This window comes from Bos taurus, chromosome 2 (assembly GCF_002263795.3).
Source record: "Bos taurus isolate L1 Dominette 01449 registration number 42190680 breed Hereford chromosome 2, ARS-UCD2.0, whole genome shotgun sequence".
Taxonomy (NCBI): domain Eukaryota; kingdom Metazoa; phylum Chordata; class Mammalia; order Artiodactyla; family Bovidae; genus Bos; species Bos taurus.
This window is the reverse complement of record NC_037329.1, coordinates 49,008,767-49,026,988: the sequence shown is the minus strand read 5'-3', so window position 1 is coordinate 49,026,988 and position 18,222 is coordinate 49,008,767. Positions and strand designations below refer to the sequence as shown.

Genomic DNA, 18,222 nt, shown 5'->3' with positions numbered 1-18,222 from the left:
CATAGACGGCAGCTCACCAGGCTCCCCCATCCCTGGGATTCTCCAGGCAAGAACACTGGAGTGGGTTGCCATTTCCTTCTCCAATGCATGAAAGTGGAAAGTGAAAGTGAAGTCACTCAGTCATGTCCAACTCTTAGTGACCCCACGGACTGCAGCCTACCAGGCTCCTCCATCCATGGGATTTTCCAGGCAAGAGTACTGGAGTGGGGTGCCATTGCTTTCTAAAGGCAGTTGACAAGAAAAATACATGAAGACTTGGCAGACTTCTCCCCATGAGAAGGATATCTTTCGCTTGCAAATTTAGAGGTTATGATTTTTTATTTAAAAAGAGGGTAAATAGAAGATATGGCATGTTGGATTAGTCATAATCCCCCTGGCTGCCTTTCCAGCACATATTTCTGTACCACAGACTTTTCTACTCAAATCGTGGTTCATGGAGCAGACCCATCATCTATGGTCTTATTGGCAGTGACTACCGGACCTACTAAATTCCCTGGTGTCTTAGATGGTAAAGAATTTGCCTGCGGTGTAGGAGTCCTGAGTTTGATCCCTGGGTTGGGAAGATCCTCTGCCTGGAGAATTCTATGGACAAAGGAACTTGGCAGGCCCCAGTCCATGGGGCTGCAAAGAGTTGGACATGACTGAGTGACTAACGCACTTGATTAGAACCTGCATTTTAACAAGATCTCCAGTTGATTCGTATGTATATGTATATACATATGTATATCTTGAATTTTGAGAAATATAGTTGTAGACTCCTTTAGTATCCTTTGTAGCCAGAGTTTCTCATATGACCTACATTCTGCCAACCAGATGTATCTATATGTGTACAAGATTTATAGTAATAAAGTGAACCATCTCATATAGCAGTAGTTTTCAAACTTTTGCCTGCATCACAAACACAAATCAGCAGGCCTCACTCCCATAGCATTAATTCAATAGCTTTGGCATAGGCTCTGACAATTTGCATTTTTAACCAAGTTACCAGGTGATGCCAATGCTGCTTCCAGGTACCACACTTTGAAAACCACTCTCAAACAGCATAGTGGCAGGGGTGTCTGGTTCTTTGGAGGCCAGCAGCAATGGGAGAACTTGTCCAATGGAACATGTTCGTGATTATGGCAAAGGCATTAGGTTCCAAGGCCAATGGCAATAACAGCTTCCTTAGTAAGCCAGTTTTCAGTGTGGTTCTGGGCATTGTTCCCAGAAACTCAGCCTAGAGTCTGTACTCTTAGCTCTCCCAATAATTCTGTGAACTATCATAAATCCCTTGCCAAGTAAACTTGCTAGGTCAGATTCTGTTGCTTACAACTAAGAACACTAGCCAATGGAGACCTTACATATGCTTATGAAAGGAATTTTAGGGACTGTATTTATTATTCAGCCAAGGTCATCTCTTAGTATATTCAGGCTACAATAACAAAATACCACAGATTGGGTGGCTTATAAACAAAATAAATTTATTTCTCATAGGTCTGGAAGTTGAAAGTCCAAGATCAGAGTGCCATTGCAGACTTCCAGGTCATACTTTGCATTATATCCTCACATGGCAGAGATGCAAGCAAGCAATCTGAGCCTCTTTAGTAAAGGCACTAATCCCATTCATGTGGGCTCTGCTCTTAGGACCTAATCACCTCCTAAAGGGCCATCCTCCTAATACCTTCAACTTGTGAAAGTTGCTAAGTCGTGTCCAACTCTTTGTGGCCCCATGGACTGTAGCCTGCCAGGCTCCTCTGTCCATGGAATTCTCCAGGCCAGCATACTTGAATGGGTAGCTATTCCCTTCTTCAGGGGTTCTTCTCAACACGGGGATTGAACCCAGATCTTCCACATTGCAGGCAGATTTTTTTACCATCTGAGCCATCAGGGAAGCCCAGGAATACTGTAGTGGGTAGCCTATCCCTTCTCCAGCAGATCTTCCTGACCCAAGAATCAAACTGGGGTCTCTTGCATTGCAGGCAGATTCTTTACCAGCTGAGCTTCCTTCACCTTGGGGGTTAGGATTTCAACATATGAATTTTTAGGGAAATACATTCAGATCATAAAACCTGGGTTAGGATTTTATGAAGGGACAATGTAGATAGAAGGGATTATGCTTAGTCAAAAATAAAGAATGTTTTAAAATAGCACCTCCTGTGTCAGGCAGTTTATGAACCTAACCACAGTAGCAGGTGACTGAAGTTGAGCATGAATCTAGCGCAGGTGAGGGATACTCAGCATTTGGAATTATTAAGGGGACTTAACCTCAATACCTGAGTAGTAATAGAACCTACATTATGTAAACCCTACCATGTTGATGAACGAAGAACAATGGATGTTTTTTTAACATCCATTGAGAAGTAAATTCTCTTGGGTATCCAACCATATCGTAAAGCAGCAATGAAAGGCCTAACTTTGGATCATGCATAAATATACATTTAAAATAATTCTTCACAGAAAGTTGAGTTAATTATATGTACTAAATATGCCTTCTCTTCAAAACAGGGCTAACTACTAGTTATGATGATAACACTGTCAAGTGCTGGCTCCCTGAATACCAACAACACAGCCTGTTGATGGCTTGTTGAGGCAAAGCTGAGTTTGTCACTTATCATGGAAGGCAAGATACTCCCATGACAGTGCTTCAACAGTATCTCAGGGAGGCAAGCTTGTAGTTTGTTGAGAATTGGAAGCTTAGTTTAAAGTTGTCTTTTAATTTGGAGGGGTGAGGTTGGAGATGGGGGATTGGTTACGACTGGGTCAGGACCATGAAACAGTAAGATAAGATTTTTTGAGGCAAGAGGTTCAAAGAACTTGAGGGTTCAAACTGTTTATTGAAACTTTCCATTGAAGAGTTAAAGCCATACATCTGGGCAAAGGTTTCATGAAATAATAAAGTGATGTTCATATAGACAGAACATTTTGAGTGAAAGTAAATTTCCAAGCTTCCAATATCCAAGCTTCATGTGTGTATGTTGGGGATGGTGGGGGTGGGTGGAAGTAGGAGGCAAATTATTTTTGTTCTCACATCCTACTAGAAAGTAAAATTCCTGCTTTTTTACTGGAAAATGAAATTCTTCAGAGAAGGAATCTTCTACTACCAGTGCCTGGTAAGTACCTGGCACTCAATAGACATTGGATAGAAGGAAGGAAGGGAGGGAGGGAGGGAAGAAAGAAGAATGAATTCGCAACAGGTTTTCTGCCTTGTCATAGAAGTCCTCAAGGGTATTGTTGGAATCAGACTACCAAGTATTTTTTCATGTGGCCAAGAAAATCCTAAATGTAATACAAAATTAATAGAGAAGATTCTGGTGCTTATTGGAAGAGTAAGTTGCTAAAGTATAGATTATACAATTTCAGTCTGAACAGGGGATGCTGCTCCCTACTAAAATAACAATTTGGAGGGTCCTCATGTTCCAGCCATTCGGACAATCAAAGCCTACAATGTCAGCACAGGGCAAATCAATATGGAGGAATGTATGCCCTCTCTCCAAAAATAATGCATCCTAGTGCATTCATGATTAACATCAACCCCAAGGAGAATTAGTGTTGGAGGGGGTCGGGGGGGGGATTCTTGACGATGACTGGATTTAAATTTGAAATCACTGAGAAACCACTCTGAGTAACTAAATGACATTTTCTGCTTCAGACTGAAAAGGGGACTGCAGATTAAAATTAAGTCTAGTTATGGAAAGATAAAGAAAGTAATATTTTTGCTTATCTGTGGTTCATGCAATTTTAAATTAGTACACAAACATTTATACTTTCCCTCCCCAATCAAAGATTTAGACTTCAAAAATGCCTATGCAAGAAGAATCCACATTTCCAGGAAAAGTAAGTCTTTAAAGGAAACATAAGTTTGGGCTACCAAGGTTTAATGAAGCTATGTTATTATAAGTATATTTTTGTGGGTTCTTGAAAGCCAAACATGAAGATGGTATCCTAAAATCTCTTCTGAGGGTTTTCAACAACATACCTGTATATTTGTCACACTTTGTGGCAGATAGTATATTCCTTCCCTCCCCAATACATGTTATATTATAGGCTTTCTGGGCAGATGGATGACTCCTTGGCTCCTTCCTTCTGGGTCACAGGGCAACCCAAAAATACTATAGTAACTTGGCTGGATAAAAGCCCTAAGCAACTTTCATTTAAGCAGCTAGGCACATCAAATAGGCACCTCTCAGGCCTCCGTCCTACCCACTCACAGAACTTAAGCTCTCCGCCTGATGATTCTATACTAGAACACATGCACCTTTCTGCCTTCCAGCCAATGTAAGGCTGTTCTAATTTGGCCTCAGCTACCTTAACTCTCCTAAAACTGTATTTTAAAAATCTTCCCCCTGGTCTGCCACCTGTTTTACCTCTTTTTCTTCTTCTTCTTCTTTTTTTTTTTTCAAATTCCCAACTTCTTACTGCCTCTTTTTCAAACTATCCCCAACAGGTGTGCATCTAATCAAAGTAAGATTCTCCTGATTGTAGAAAAGTGTACAAAAGTAAATCCACATATGTACAATTTCATAAAAGGGAAATTGCATTTGGTAAAGGCTTTTTGTAAAGGTAATTATGTGTGAAAACAGCTATAGCAGTTCTATGGACAAAATGCTAGAGAAGCATTCAAAATAACTTTGAAACTTCAGCATCAGGCAGCTGGAGTCAAGAAGAATTTGTTGCAGTAGAAACCCATGCCAGGAGAATTCACATTTCCAAATAATATGTCTTTGAGGAATAAATAAGTTCAGACAGCCAAGGTTGTGAGTGAAACTATGAGAGTTATTATAACTAACTTTCAGTAGAAACTGGCTTGGTGCCTACAAATCTGCTTATAATGAAACCATAGTCAGATTAACATGTTTCATTTATTGATCCACTTATTCAACAAATATTATTAGAAACCTAATATGTTTTAACATCTCTGTGGAGCACTGGGAATACAGAGGCAAGTAAATACACCTTCTGACTCTGCACTCATGAACTTGGAGTCTCGTTTCCCCATGCAATGGCTGACTTTTGCCAACAGAAAGCAGCAGGCCCCCAAGGAGGGGGAAAAGCTATTTTCTTTCTTCAATTTGTTGTGCTTTTAAAGCTAAATAGTCAGTCTAAAATGCAGTCCAAATTTTTGTTCTCATGATCATTTAACACTTCAAAAGTTTTCCATAACTTTTTTTGTTGATGTTTTAAAATCCAATCTTTAGTGGTATTCCTCTTTCAGAAAGTTTAATCCTAGAGGAATATCCCTGGACTGCATTTTTCCCATCAGTAAAATTTAAATTCGTTACTCCAATAGGAAAGTCACAATCCTACCATTTCTATAAGAGTCATGATCTACTCTCCCCATGATGCAGAGGAAACCATAATTCACCCTTCATTGAAACTGGTTCATTCATTGATTCTCGGATACAGGGATTCATTTGAATTAACATTTGATGAGCAATTACTATAGGCCTGACAATGAATTGAGCCATAAGGATACATAAGAAGACATACACTCTGCCAAATAACTTCTAGACTACCACTACAAATATTAATACTACTAGTACTACCATCACTGCTAATACTAATAGTAATAACTCACTATCAATGAACAAATTACTTTTAGAAAAAGAATTGACCAGTTCTGCCAAAGTAAACTGATCAAAATTTTGCAGAAGAGGAAATATTTGATATAGTTCTCAATAAACACATAGCTGCTACTGCTGCTAAGTCACTTCAGTCATGTCCAACTCTGTGTGACCCCATGGACAGCAGCCCACCAGGCTCCCCTGTCCCTGGGATTCTCCAGGCAAGAACATTGGAGTGGGTTGCCATTTCCTTCTTTAATGCATGAAAGTAAAAAGTGAAAGTGAAGTTGCTCAGTCGTGTCCGACTCTTCACGACCCCATGGACTATAGCCTACCGGGCTCCTCTGTCCATGGGATTTTCCAGGCAAGAGTACTGGAGTGGGGTGCCATCGCCTTCTCCATAAATACATAGCATTTTGCCCTAAATTATAACTTGTCTTTGAAACAGAGTTTTATGAGATGTGTTCCTGAATTCTGAAGCACTGTGTTTGTTAGTAGTCTACTTTGCCAGAGAAGGCAATGGCAACCCACTCCAGTACTCTTGACTGGAAAATCTCATGGATGGAGGAGCCTGGTAGGCTGCAGTCCATGGGGTCACGAAGAGTCGGACACGACTGGGCGACTTCACTTTCACTTTCATGCATTGGAGGAGGAAATGGCAACCCACTCCAGTGTTCTTGCCTGGAGAATCCCAGGGACAGTGGGGCCTGGTGGGCTGCCATCTATGGGGTCACACAGAGTCGGACACGACTGAAGCGACTTAGCAGCAGCAGCAGCAGTCTACTTTGACATTTCTTTTGACCCAAGCATCCCAACAAGTAATAATATGATCTTTAATTTGATTAGCCAATTGCAAGGCACATTCTTAACCATTCAACTTTTTCCTTAAGAATGAGCAATCTATAGGAGTTACTTATTAACTGAATTATTCTGATGAATGCTTTGATGTGAAAAGGTTCTGCAAGAGTTAACACAGTTTTGACAAGAGAATACACTGGTCATAGCAAACACCTTATTCCAACACAAGAGACAACTCTACACATGAATATCACAAGATGGTCAATACCAAAATCAGATTGACTATATTCTTTAAATTGAAGATGAGAAGCTCAATACAGTCAGCAGAAACAAGACTTAGAGCTGACTGGCTCAGATCATGAGCTCCTTATTGCAAAATTCAGGCTTAAGTTGATGAAAGTAGGCAAAAACACTAAACCATTCGAGTATGACCTAAATAAAGCCCCTTGTGATTACACAGTGCTGGTGACTAATAGATTCAAGGGATTAGACCTGGTAGACAGAGTGCCTGAAGAATGATGGGTGAGGATTTACAACACTTTCAAGAAGAAGTGACCAAAACAATCCCCAAGAGAAAGAAATGCAAGAAGGCAAAGGAATTGTCTGAAAGGGTTTTACAAATATGTGAGGAAAGAGGAGAAGCAAAAGGCAAAGAAAGGGAAAGATATACCCAACTGAATGCAGAGTTCCAGAGAATAGAAAGAAAAGACAAGAAAGCCTTCTTAAGTGAAAAATGCAAAAAATAGAGGAAAACAGTAGAATGGGAAAGACTAGAGATCTCTTCAAGAAAATTAGAGATAGCAATGGAATATTTCATGCAAAGATGGGTACAATAAAGGACAGAAACAGCAAGGACCTAACAGAAGCAGAAGAGATTTAGAAGAGGTGGCAAGAATACACAGAATAACTGTACAAAAAAAGGTCTTGCTGCTTCTGCTGCTAAGTCACTTCAGTCGTGTCCGACTTTGTGCGACCCCATAGACGGCAGCCCACCAGGCTCCCCCGTCCCTGGGATTCTCCAGGCAAGAACACTGGAGTGGGTTGCCATTTCCTTCTCCAATGCATGAAGGTGAAAAGTGAAAGTGAAGTCGCTCATTCGTGTCCGACTCTTCGCGACTCCATGGACTGCAGCCTATCAAGCTCCTCCATCCATGGCATTTTCCAGGCAAGAGTACTGGAGTGGAGTGCCATATAAGCACAATGGTGTGGTCAGCCACCTAGAGCCAGACATCCTGGAGTGTGAAGTTAAGTGGGCCTTAGGAAGCATTATTACAAACAAAGCTAGTGGAGGTGATGGAATTCCAGCTGAGCTATTTCAAGTCCTAAAAGATGATACTGTTGAAGTGTTGCACTCAATATACCAGCAAATTTGGAAAACTCAGCAGTAGCCACAGGACTGGAAAAGTGTGGTTTTCATTCCAATTCCAAAGAAAGGCAATGCCAAAAGATGTTCAAGCTACCACACAATTGCACTCATTTCACAAGCTAGCAGAGTAATGTTGAAAATCCGTCAAGCTAGGCTTCAACAGTACGTGAACCAAGAACTTCCATATGTACAAGCTGGATTTAGAAAAGGCAGAGGGACCCAGAGACCAAATTGCCAACAATCATTGGATCATAAAATAAGCAAGGGGATTCCAGAAAAGCATCTACTTCTGCTTCATTAACTACACTAAAGCTTTTGATTGTGTGGATCACAACAAACTGTACAAAAATTTTAAAGAGATGGGAATACCATACTACCTTGCCTGTCTCCTGAGAAACCTGCATGCATGTCAAGAAGCATCAAAACCAGACACAGAACAACAGACTGGTTCAGAACTGGGAAAGGAGTACATCAAAGCTGTATATTGTTACCCTGCTTATTTAATTTCTATGCAGAGTACCTCATGTGAAATGCTAGGCTGGATGAATCACAAGCTTGTGTCAAGATTAGCAAGAGAAATATCAACAACCATAAATAGGCAGCTGATACCACTGTAATGGCAGAAAGTGAAGAGGAACTAAAGAGCCTCTTGATGAGGGTGAATGAGGAGAATGAAAAAGCTGATGTAAAACTCACATTCATCCATTGACATGAATCTGCCACGGGTGTACATATGTTCTCCATCCTGAACCCCCACCCACCTCCCTCCCCATCCCATCCCTTTGGGTCATCCAGTGCACCAGCCCAGAGCACCCTGAGGAGTGGAGAATGACCAGGAGGGTAGAAAAATCATAATAAGAATGGTAAGGAGAGCTTACCCCCACAAGTGGTGGTGTCTTCATCCTAGTTGGGTAGTCTCATTGGGTCATCATTGTGGGAAAACTTGAAGTCCACTGAAGTTTTCCCAATCAAAAGGCAACATGCTTCTTCATCTTCTTTGTCTGTGTATCATTAAGTGTGTCCTTTACCTACAACAAAGCACTTATAATATTTTCTTCTGTCCATTACCATTTCTCCATGGATCACCATCAGCCTGTGACAACTATACAGGCTATTATCTGGTATGTAAATAAATACCATTGCTCTTGATTTTAAAATGTCCCACACCATTAGCTTACAATATAGTCATTCTCAAAATCTCTAAAAACATTCCCTTCCCAAGGGCAAAAACTTCAATACTGAAAATAGTGTCTTATGGGCAGCTAAATGCCAAAATCTCAGAGAAATACAAAGTATAAGGAAAACAGATTTGAACTGAGAAACACTTACAAAAAGAGATTATCTGTAAAAAAGGAAGAAAATTAATTATATCTTACTTTTTACACCATTACTCTAAGTGTGACCCAGCTTTAGAAAGGGTTAATTGCTCAGCCGTTAATTGCTCTGACTCTTTGCAACCCCATGGACTACAGACCACCAGGCTCCTCTGTCCATGGAATTCCCCAGACAAGAATACTGGAATGGATTGCCATTCTCTTCTCTAGGAGATCTTCCTGACCCAAGGATCAAACATGGGTCTCCTGCATTGGAGAAGGCAGATTCTTTGCCTTCTGAGCCACCAGGGAAGCCCCCAATTTTAAGTAAGAGTTGAAAACAAAATAATAAAATAAACATAAGGAGTCATCACCTCTATCCTACTGCTTCCATTGGTACTCATCATACCCTTCTACCTTAAAACCTTTCTAAATTATTTTCATGAGAGCAACTCACAGGAAAAAAAGGACGGAAGAAGGAGGGAAATGTCAATGCACACTGTACCTTAGAAGGTCTGATCGTCTGAAGTAAGTTTTATACACAGACAAAAAGAACTCTGAAAATGTGCATGCAGAAACAATTTTTTTTCAAATTTCTTCTACACTTAATGACAAACATAATAGGGAATGTGGTCTACCTAATGAAGAGCAGAAGTTTTGGCAATTGGCTAATCATCTCTGCCGCATGTATGGCTCTACCAGACTAATTTCAGATAGATATTAAAATTTGTTCAGGAACTGGTATACCATCCTACTCTCCTTCTATAGATCTACAAGAGAAATTTGCTCATTGTTCAAGACTATAGCAAATGGAACTAGCATTTTGAACAGCCGGGATAGTATCCAGATTAAAGTTTTAGAGCAGTGTTCTCAATTCAGTTAGCTCCAGAGTCTTCTTTTTATGACAAATAGTTCCTTTATTCCTGAAGCCAAATTCATATATGTTATAAACTATTTACACAAATAATATCCAAAAATATTACTATAATTCCATAACTATACTATAAAGTAAAAAGAATGGAGAGGTAATTTATAATAAAATGATATGCATTTCTAGATGAAAATGCTCAGGTATAATAACAAGAAGCCATATGAAGTAGTCAGATGTTTGTGTCTATACTTAGAATCAGCACGAATGCAACAACTACAAAGGGACTCAGGTACAGGTGCGTTGCATTGGCAACTCATATGCCACAAATGGCGTTGCCATTGGTGACATGATTTTCTGAAACAGTGAGCAAGTCTTGATAGAGTTCTAACAAAACAAATTACAATCTTTTCTCAATTTACAATGTGGATGCATTCCTAGAAATTTCAGGGTATAATAAATTATGTGTTTATATATAAAGTGGAATTAGGCTTTAGGTCCAAATAATTTTAAGAACACTTGTTTCACCTACATGAATGTCTGGTAGGATATTTGGAAGTCATGCGGGAGGCAGAACTGTACTCATTTCATGGGCTATCCGGCACACTGCAGGACATCTTAAATCACTGACCTCCACCCAAATATCACAATGAGCAAAGATGCAACCACAAACTTAAAAATGCCCCAAGATGTGGTACTTTCCTGTTAAGAATGACTAAGAAAAGAAGAAGGCAAGTCGTTAGTGTGCAGAAATCAGAGGAAAGAGGTAGGAAATGAGTCAGAGTGGTAAGAAAGGTCAAAATTATTGTGCTATTTTTACGTTCAACTATTGTGGGGAACTGTCAGAGATTTTAAGAAGGAAGCAAGATGATTGTAAAATATCACTTAGTTTACTGTGTATAGAATGAATTATAAAGGTCCAAGGGTGGAGGGATCTACAGACCAATTAGGAAGCCATTGCAAGTAAATTTGGAAAGATGATAATGTCTTGTGCTAAGAGGACAGAGATGGATATGGAGAAACTGGTGTATTTACAGTTTTTATGTTTGTGATGAAGACCAGAGAACTTACTGATAAAGTCAGATGTGGCAGGTGAGGGAAAGGGAATCAAGAATTGTTCATAAATGTTTTGGCAACTAGAGAAAGGGTGGACATTTTATGAACTGTAAAACATAGGTAAATGAAGAAGGTTTGATGAAAAAACAAGAGTTCACTTTCATTTTAAACATTTTGAAATGCCTACTAGATATGCCAGTGAAGTAGGCAGGTGTATATATTGGTCTGGAGTTCAATGAAGCAGTAAAGGGAATTAAATAAGTGAGAGAAAGTGTATAGATGAATCAACCTGGGAGACTTAGAAAGAGTAACCAGTGAGGAAGGAAAAGATGGTACTGCTAAATTTTTTTAGAAGGTGGTGCATCCTTGTTTTATACTGAATTGTTGAATTATACTGAAAGGCTGAGTAAGATGAGAGTGAGAAATGATCATTGATGTTGGTAGAGCCTTTCTACCCACTTGCTCTCACTAAAGCACGTTACTGGGGAATACCTGAAACTTTGACTGGGGACTATATTTCTGGACACAGGATCGCAGTTAACTCACATGGAGGACAAACAAAAGTACAAGAGAGGTAATGCCCCAAGGTAGTTTTCAACCGATGATGAGTAAGGAATTGTTAGATAAATACCCCAGCTTCTTCACCACTAAGGGAGGAAGACATTGAAGTATGTTCTATACGATTTCCCATAGATTACTCACCAAGGATTAAGCCCCATGTGCCTACACTGGTAACTATCTTGTAACATACATCTTATTGCATTCCTTCCCTTGCTATCTTCTCCCCTGCACTAGTGTTTCTTGGGATGACATCTTAAATCAATTCAACATACATTCATGATTTCACCTTTGTTAAAATACATCATTTGATGAAAGGCTGATATAAAACAACTAAATTGTTGGTATTGGTTTATTTTGGGTGGTGAGCATATCAGGGGGGATTCTTTGCATTGCTAATGGCAGGAAACCCATCCCATAGCTATTTAGTCACTAAGTCACGTCCAACTCTTTTGCAACTCCATGAACCATAGCCAGACACGCTCTTTTGTCCATGGAATTCTCCAGGCAAGAATATTGGAGTGGGTTGCCATTTCCTCCTCCAGGGGATCTTCACAACCCAGGAATCAAGCCCACATCTCCTGCTAGCAGGCAGATTCTTTACCACTGAGCCACCAGGGAAGCCTAATATTTTTTCTGTGTATCCAAAAAGTGCACTCTGCCCATCTTATGATCTCACAATGTTCTGTGTTTCTTTCTAATACCTCTCACACTTAAGATTGTTTAGTCCCTTTTCCAACTAGATTGCAAATTTAATGAGGACAGGGAATGTATCCCCAGCTTCTAATACTATAGGAAATTTATATTAGCAAGAAAGAAAGCCCCTGTTGTTTTATCCTTCGTTGAAACTGAGATCCCAGAAATTCTATGTCTAGAAAACTAAGAGTATGTTATATATAATATATGCTTACAAGTACTTTAAAAAATAATAGTAAAGCAAAACAAAAAGAGTGGAAAGGAATATTTCAAAATGTTGAATGGCTTTCTTATATTGTACCAGAGGCAGAAAAAGTAAGGAGATAATGGTTTTCCATTTTCCATATTTTGAGAACAATATAAAAGAATCATGTATTTCATTTACAATAAAAACATTTTTAATGACAAAATTATCCACTGCTCAGATTCATGAAGAAAAGATGTACACTTAAATAAAAGTTACAAAGGTTAATTCTTATAACTCCCAGCTGACATTCTCAGAGAGATCAACTAACTCCAGTTTTCAAACATTTTTAGCATTTGAAATTTTTTCAGCTGGAGTCTTATGTGAAACCTGATACATAGAACAGTTGCAAACAGAATTTTCTGGTTGAAGTAGGATGGGAAACAAAGTCAAGCCACTGAGACACCACACTTCTCCCACCTATCCTCCCAGAACAGCCCTGAGACTTATGCAAAGAACCTAAGCCTACAGAGAACATAGTTTGAAAACTGTGGATCTCACTCAAACATGGCAAGGACAACAAATCCAAGCCCCATAATCTACCAGTTGAAACCCCAAACAGATTGGTAGCCCTCAAATCCTGATGAGATTGTGAGTCTCTATTTTTAAATATATAAATTGGATCAAAAGTATGTAATCGATATTTTGGCCACCTGATGCGAAAAGCTGACTCACTGGGAAAGATCCCGATGCTGGGAAAGATTGAGGGCAGGAGGAGAAGAGGGCAGCAGAGGATGAGATGGTTAAATAGCATCACCAATTCAATGGGCATGAATTTGAGCAAATTCCAGGAGATAATGAAGGACATGGAAGCCTAATGTGCTACAGTCCATGGGGTCACAAAGAAAGAGTCAGATGTGACTGAGCGACTAACAACAACAAGGACCTTTTGCTCATGGGAAAGGTAATTTATTTATTTTAATATAAAGTCTGTACTTTCTCTCTTCTCTTCTTTCTTCTCCTTTTCTTTCCTCTTCCTCCTTTTCTCCCTCTTCCTTCCTCTCTCTCTATCTCATTCTCTCTCCACCCTCCTTCTCTCCTCTCTTACATTCCCTCCTAGAACAATTCAGCTTTAAAGCCATGAAGTGGAATTGAGTACAGTAAATTTCCTAGCCAGGATAGAGGAGATATGGCCCACAGTGGGATGCAAAAGCCCAAGCAATTTATAATGACAACCATGCAGAAGGCAATGGCCGCAGTGGTCTGGCATCAGGAGTCAGAACTCAGTACAATGAGAACATCTACATTTGGGGTGAAAGGCAGGAGATGTCAAAGCTGGTAGAATTAGATAAATAGACTGAAAGACATATAAATATGAATATATAGAGAAACAAATACAAATGATAAGGCATGGGAACAGTGATATCCCAATAACTATGCACACAGAAGTTGTTTTCTAAATACCACTAAGTGGAACTTGGCTCCTTGGAGAAATGGCTCGTCTTCATGACTAGGGCAAAAAAAAGTTCCCTGTAAGGTTGGAACACCTTTTTGTAGCAGAAAGCAAGAGTGTTCAAAACAGATGGTGATATGTCAAAAAAGAACATAGAAGCTGGCTTGAGGGGCTCCTACTGAACAAATCTGGAACAATTCAAACATCAAAATAAATAATGGCAATTACAAATTATAGCCAATTGAATAGAAAACAATGAATTCATACTGATATAAGTAAATAAATGAATAAACTGAAAGTGTGATGGATAAATGAATGAATAGGAAGCCTTACAAAGACTAGAATATTTACATAGCTGCAAAGTATCATCGCTAACAAATAATTACTAATTACAAAGGGGAAAAGAGTAACATTACTGTAGAGAAGCCTGGAGGATACCATCTTTATTAAACAATCAAAGTAATAGCATCAGTAGCTAGACAAATCAAAATTTACCTAAGAAGATACAATGAAAGAATGCAGCATCACTGTTATGATATTCCTGCCAGATTTGCATAACTTGAATCCATTCGTGAGCAAACATCAGACAAACTTGAACAGGGGGACATTCTACAAATTAAGAGGCCTGTAATCTTCAAAATTGTTAAGGTCATGAAAACCAAGGAAAAAGGTAACTCTTTTGGATCTTAGGGGACTAAAGATTCATGAAAACTAAATGTAAGATGTGCTTCTGAAACGTCATTACTGACTGAGAAAACCTATAAAACTTGAATGAGATCTGAGGATTATTTGGTAGTCATATATAAATGTCAAGTTTCTGATTTTGATGATTTTGTTGTGGTTATCATAGGAAAATATTGTGGTGGTAGGAAATACGCACTAAAATATTCACAGTTGATGGGTCATGAGATTAGCAACTTAACTCTTGAATAGTGCAAGAACACCAAAGTCCTTCATACAGTACTTGAAACTCTTCTGTAAGTTTGAGATGGACTCAAAACTTTAAAAAATTACTGTCTAGGGTAGACTTTTCACTTAGGAATATCTTGTAAACCAAGTCCTAATCTTATATGACGGTAAGCCCCAACTCCTCTTGTTCTAAACTTGAGTGAGGTGTTTAATTCTCCCAGTTGCTAGGTTCAGCACTACCTTGTATATAAACGATGTCCCTTGGCAAGAAAACATAAGAAACTCTATTTTCCACTTTAAACATTCTCTAGTCCACCTTACTGGTGTCAAAACTTTGCATCCTTGCCTCTTGACCTGCCATCTAGAAACTGGGTTTCAGACTGTTTTCCCCTAGCTTCTTGGACTACGTCCTTGGTATTCAGTCAATGTTTTGTTTTATTTTTCACGATCTTTCAACAGAAAGATAGAAAGATATTTAATGGGCACCAACTATGTGCCAGACACTGTGCTAGACACAAGATAAAGATATATCCAAGACCCTTCTTATGAACACCCAGGATTGAAATTGACAGGGATGATAATTTCCAAATAAAAGCTCATTTCCAAGGTACTATGTGTTAGTCTTCACACACACACATGCACACACACACACATTAGAAGGGAAAAAATGATAAAGAAAAGGACTTACAAATTGTTATTCTCTGAGGCACTTTCCATTAAAATGGACAGCACAGTTCTGGAAAATAAACGACCAGTACCTGAGCCTATTAAATTGCTGTGACTCATCCCTAAGTATCTCATTGGGCTTATAATGCTTCTGAATCAATTCTATTAAAAATACCATTAACACTTGCTTACATCATTTACATAATGCAAAGGGACTAAATTAAAAGAGTTGGGAACAAATGGTCTATCTCAAAGCCTAGAGTAGTGCTATCGTATGCCCAGGGATTTCTAGTTCTTATTGCAACATGCTTCCTGGCACCAGTGAATGGGTAGGAAGAGCTGTCACCTTAAGGCTCCTTAAAGTGTCTCAAGCTAATTTGTAATAACTTGTCTCATCCTTAAATGTTGCCATTTGTAAGCAACATATCCATACTTGTGAATAACTTACAAGCATACACACCTTGCCCCAGACTGAACTGCTCTTTTTTTTTTTAACTGCTCTTAAAGAATCCTGGGAGGATGGTTCTAGTGCAGAGTCATACACTGGGTTCCAAACTTCTCAAGATAATTCCACAGTTAGAGTCTTGTCTAAACCTGTTTGCACATTACACATGATATATTTTAATTAAAAAATAAATTTTAGCTTTATTTAAAAAATTACTTCATAGGTGATTAAAATACAATATCTGGACCATCTTGTCTAGAAAAGCTACACAATTATTCCACCCAGATCTCACTTCTATCCTATGTCCATAGGTACCACTGCTCTGTTTAGACCATATCTCTCAAGAGGCAGGCTTCCAGTTTGACATGGTTAACCAAATGGTCCCCCTTTTACAACCTTTTTTCTTTGTATGTATTAAATCTCTTGCTCCTGTAACCTAATCTACTTTAAAACCCAGTCACCCAAACTTGATGCTTGCCTGCTCTCTCTGCTGCAATACATCATATACAAAAATGACCAGAGAGAGTTCTAATCCCTAATCAAAGAAATGAACTAGGAAATGAGAAAAAATCCCACTCATTACTAAGTTTCTGGCAGTTTCAAAGTATTGTAAAGCCCACTACTGGTAATACCTTATGTATTTATGCAGCTATCCCTACACATGGTGAGAGAGAATGTATTGTAGGACCCACAGCACCATAGGAGAAGGAAACACAGATAGGCTGTTGTCAGTCCTTATGGTCTCTAGACTCCATATATTGTAATCATTTCACACTGCACTGTGAATGGGGTTGGGAAGTAATATTTTAACCAGATGTAGACAAAGAGATAATTTACATTTAATCATAAAACTTCATAAAGGACACTCAACAATGAGCAAGTTTATCCTACTGCCCTCAGATTAGTGTATCACCATTGCCAACACTAAGAAACCCATGAAGTTATGTGCCTCCAAATCCCCAATTTTCCAGAGCTCGTATTGTTTTTGACCCTTGGAATGTTAGAAAGTTGTTAGACATGTGTATATTATTTCTTGATTACACTCAGTGTGTCTGCTTCCCCAATAGACTGTGAACTCGTCAAGGACAGAGAATAGCTCTGCCTGGCTTTTCTGTTGTACCCCCTGCACATGACTAGTGCCTGAAACTGACTAGTAACACTCAATAAATACTTTCTGAGTTATTGAATGAATTTCTTTTTTAAGTTCATAAAAGGTATAGGTTAAGTTTTGCTGCTGCTGTTTAGTCACTTCGGTCATGTCCGACTCTGTGTAACCCTATGGACTGTAGCCCACCAGGCTCCTCTGTCCATGGAATTCTCCAGGCAAGAGTACTGGGGTGGGTTGCCATGCCCACCTCCAAGGGATCTTTCCAACCCAGGGATCCAATTGGGGGCGCCTGCATTGCAGGCAGATTCTTTACCACTGAGCCACCAGGGAAGCCCTAGGTTAAATTTCAGCACCCTGGAAATCTAGAGATTCATCTGTATGCCCAAAAAAATAATCTTTTACTATTTAAATTGAACACTCTTGTTTTTCTAAAAATCAAAAGGAAATGGTAAAACTATTCTACATAAAGAAAAGCTGTACACATTTGGAGATGCCAATTAGGAGCTAGGTACAGATCCCTGCAACCCAAGCAGGGAGCTAAGTCAAGGCTGGTTACAGATTTTGTAAACCTTTAGGTAAGCCTGGTTTATCACTCCTAGTGTGTATCTTCCAGAGGTCCCTACTGAGAGACTAGTATGCTATTCCTGCTTGACAATTTTTGCCTCTTTATCTCCATTTGTTGTTGTTTAATTATTAAATCATATCCAAATCTTCATGACCCCATGGACTGTAGCCTGCCAAGCTCCTATATCCACGGGATTTCCCAGACAAGAATACTGGAGTAGGTTGCCATTCCCTTCTCCAGGGGATCTCCCTGAGCCAGGGATCAAACCCGGGGGTCTCCTGCATTGCAGGCAGATCTTTACTGTCTGAGCCACCAGGGAAAATCATGTCCAAATGATTGAGCCACTGAGCCACCAGGGAAGCACCTTTATCGCTATGATTGTCAAAAGCCCCAAACCACTTTTCAGAGACTTTCTAGTTTGTTTTTTAAACTCTTTCTCTTCACAGCTTAAGAATATTACACACACACACACACACACAATGCCAAAGAAAAATCTTAAAAGGTGGAATTTATCCCCCTCTCGCCAGGATCTTGGTCCCTCAAGTCCTGACAGCCTCCATAACCCTGCACCTCAATTTTGACCCCCATTGCACTGTGACATGCTCAGAAGTTCTGCTGGGTTCTTCCTTAGCTACAGCCCTTTGCTGGATTCTGAGCCTCCCCGCAAAGGCCAAGAATTGGTAAACATCCCTGGGAG

General features: G+C 39.4%; 1 long non-coding RNA gene across 1 annotated transcript in view; it reads right to left on the bottom strand.

Moving 5' to 3' along the window:
- LOC112442629 (uncharacterized) overlaps positions 1-18,222 on the bottom strand; it is a 158,565-nt gene that overhangs the window by 52,887 nt on the left and 87,456 nt on the right. Inside the window, exon 2 of the long non-coding RNA XR_003030832.2 lies at positions 8,583-8,732. This is a non-coding gene — a long non-coding RNA (uncharacterized lncRNA). The remainder of the gene's footprint in view (positions 1-8,582; positions 8,733-18,222) is intronic.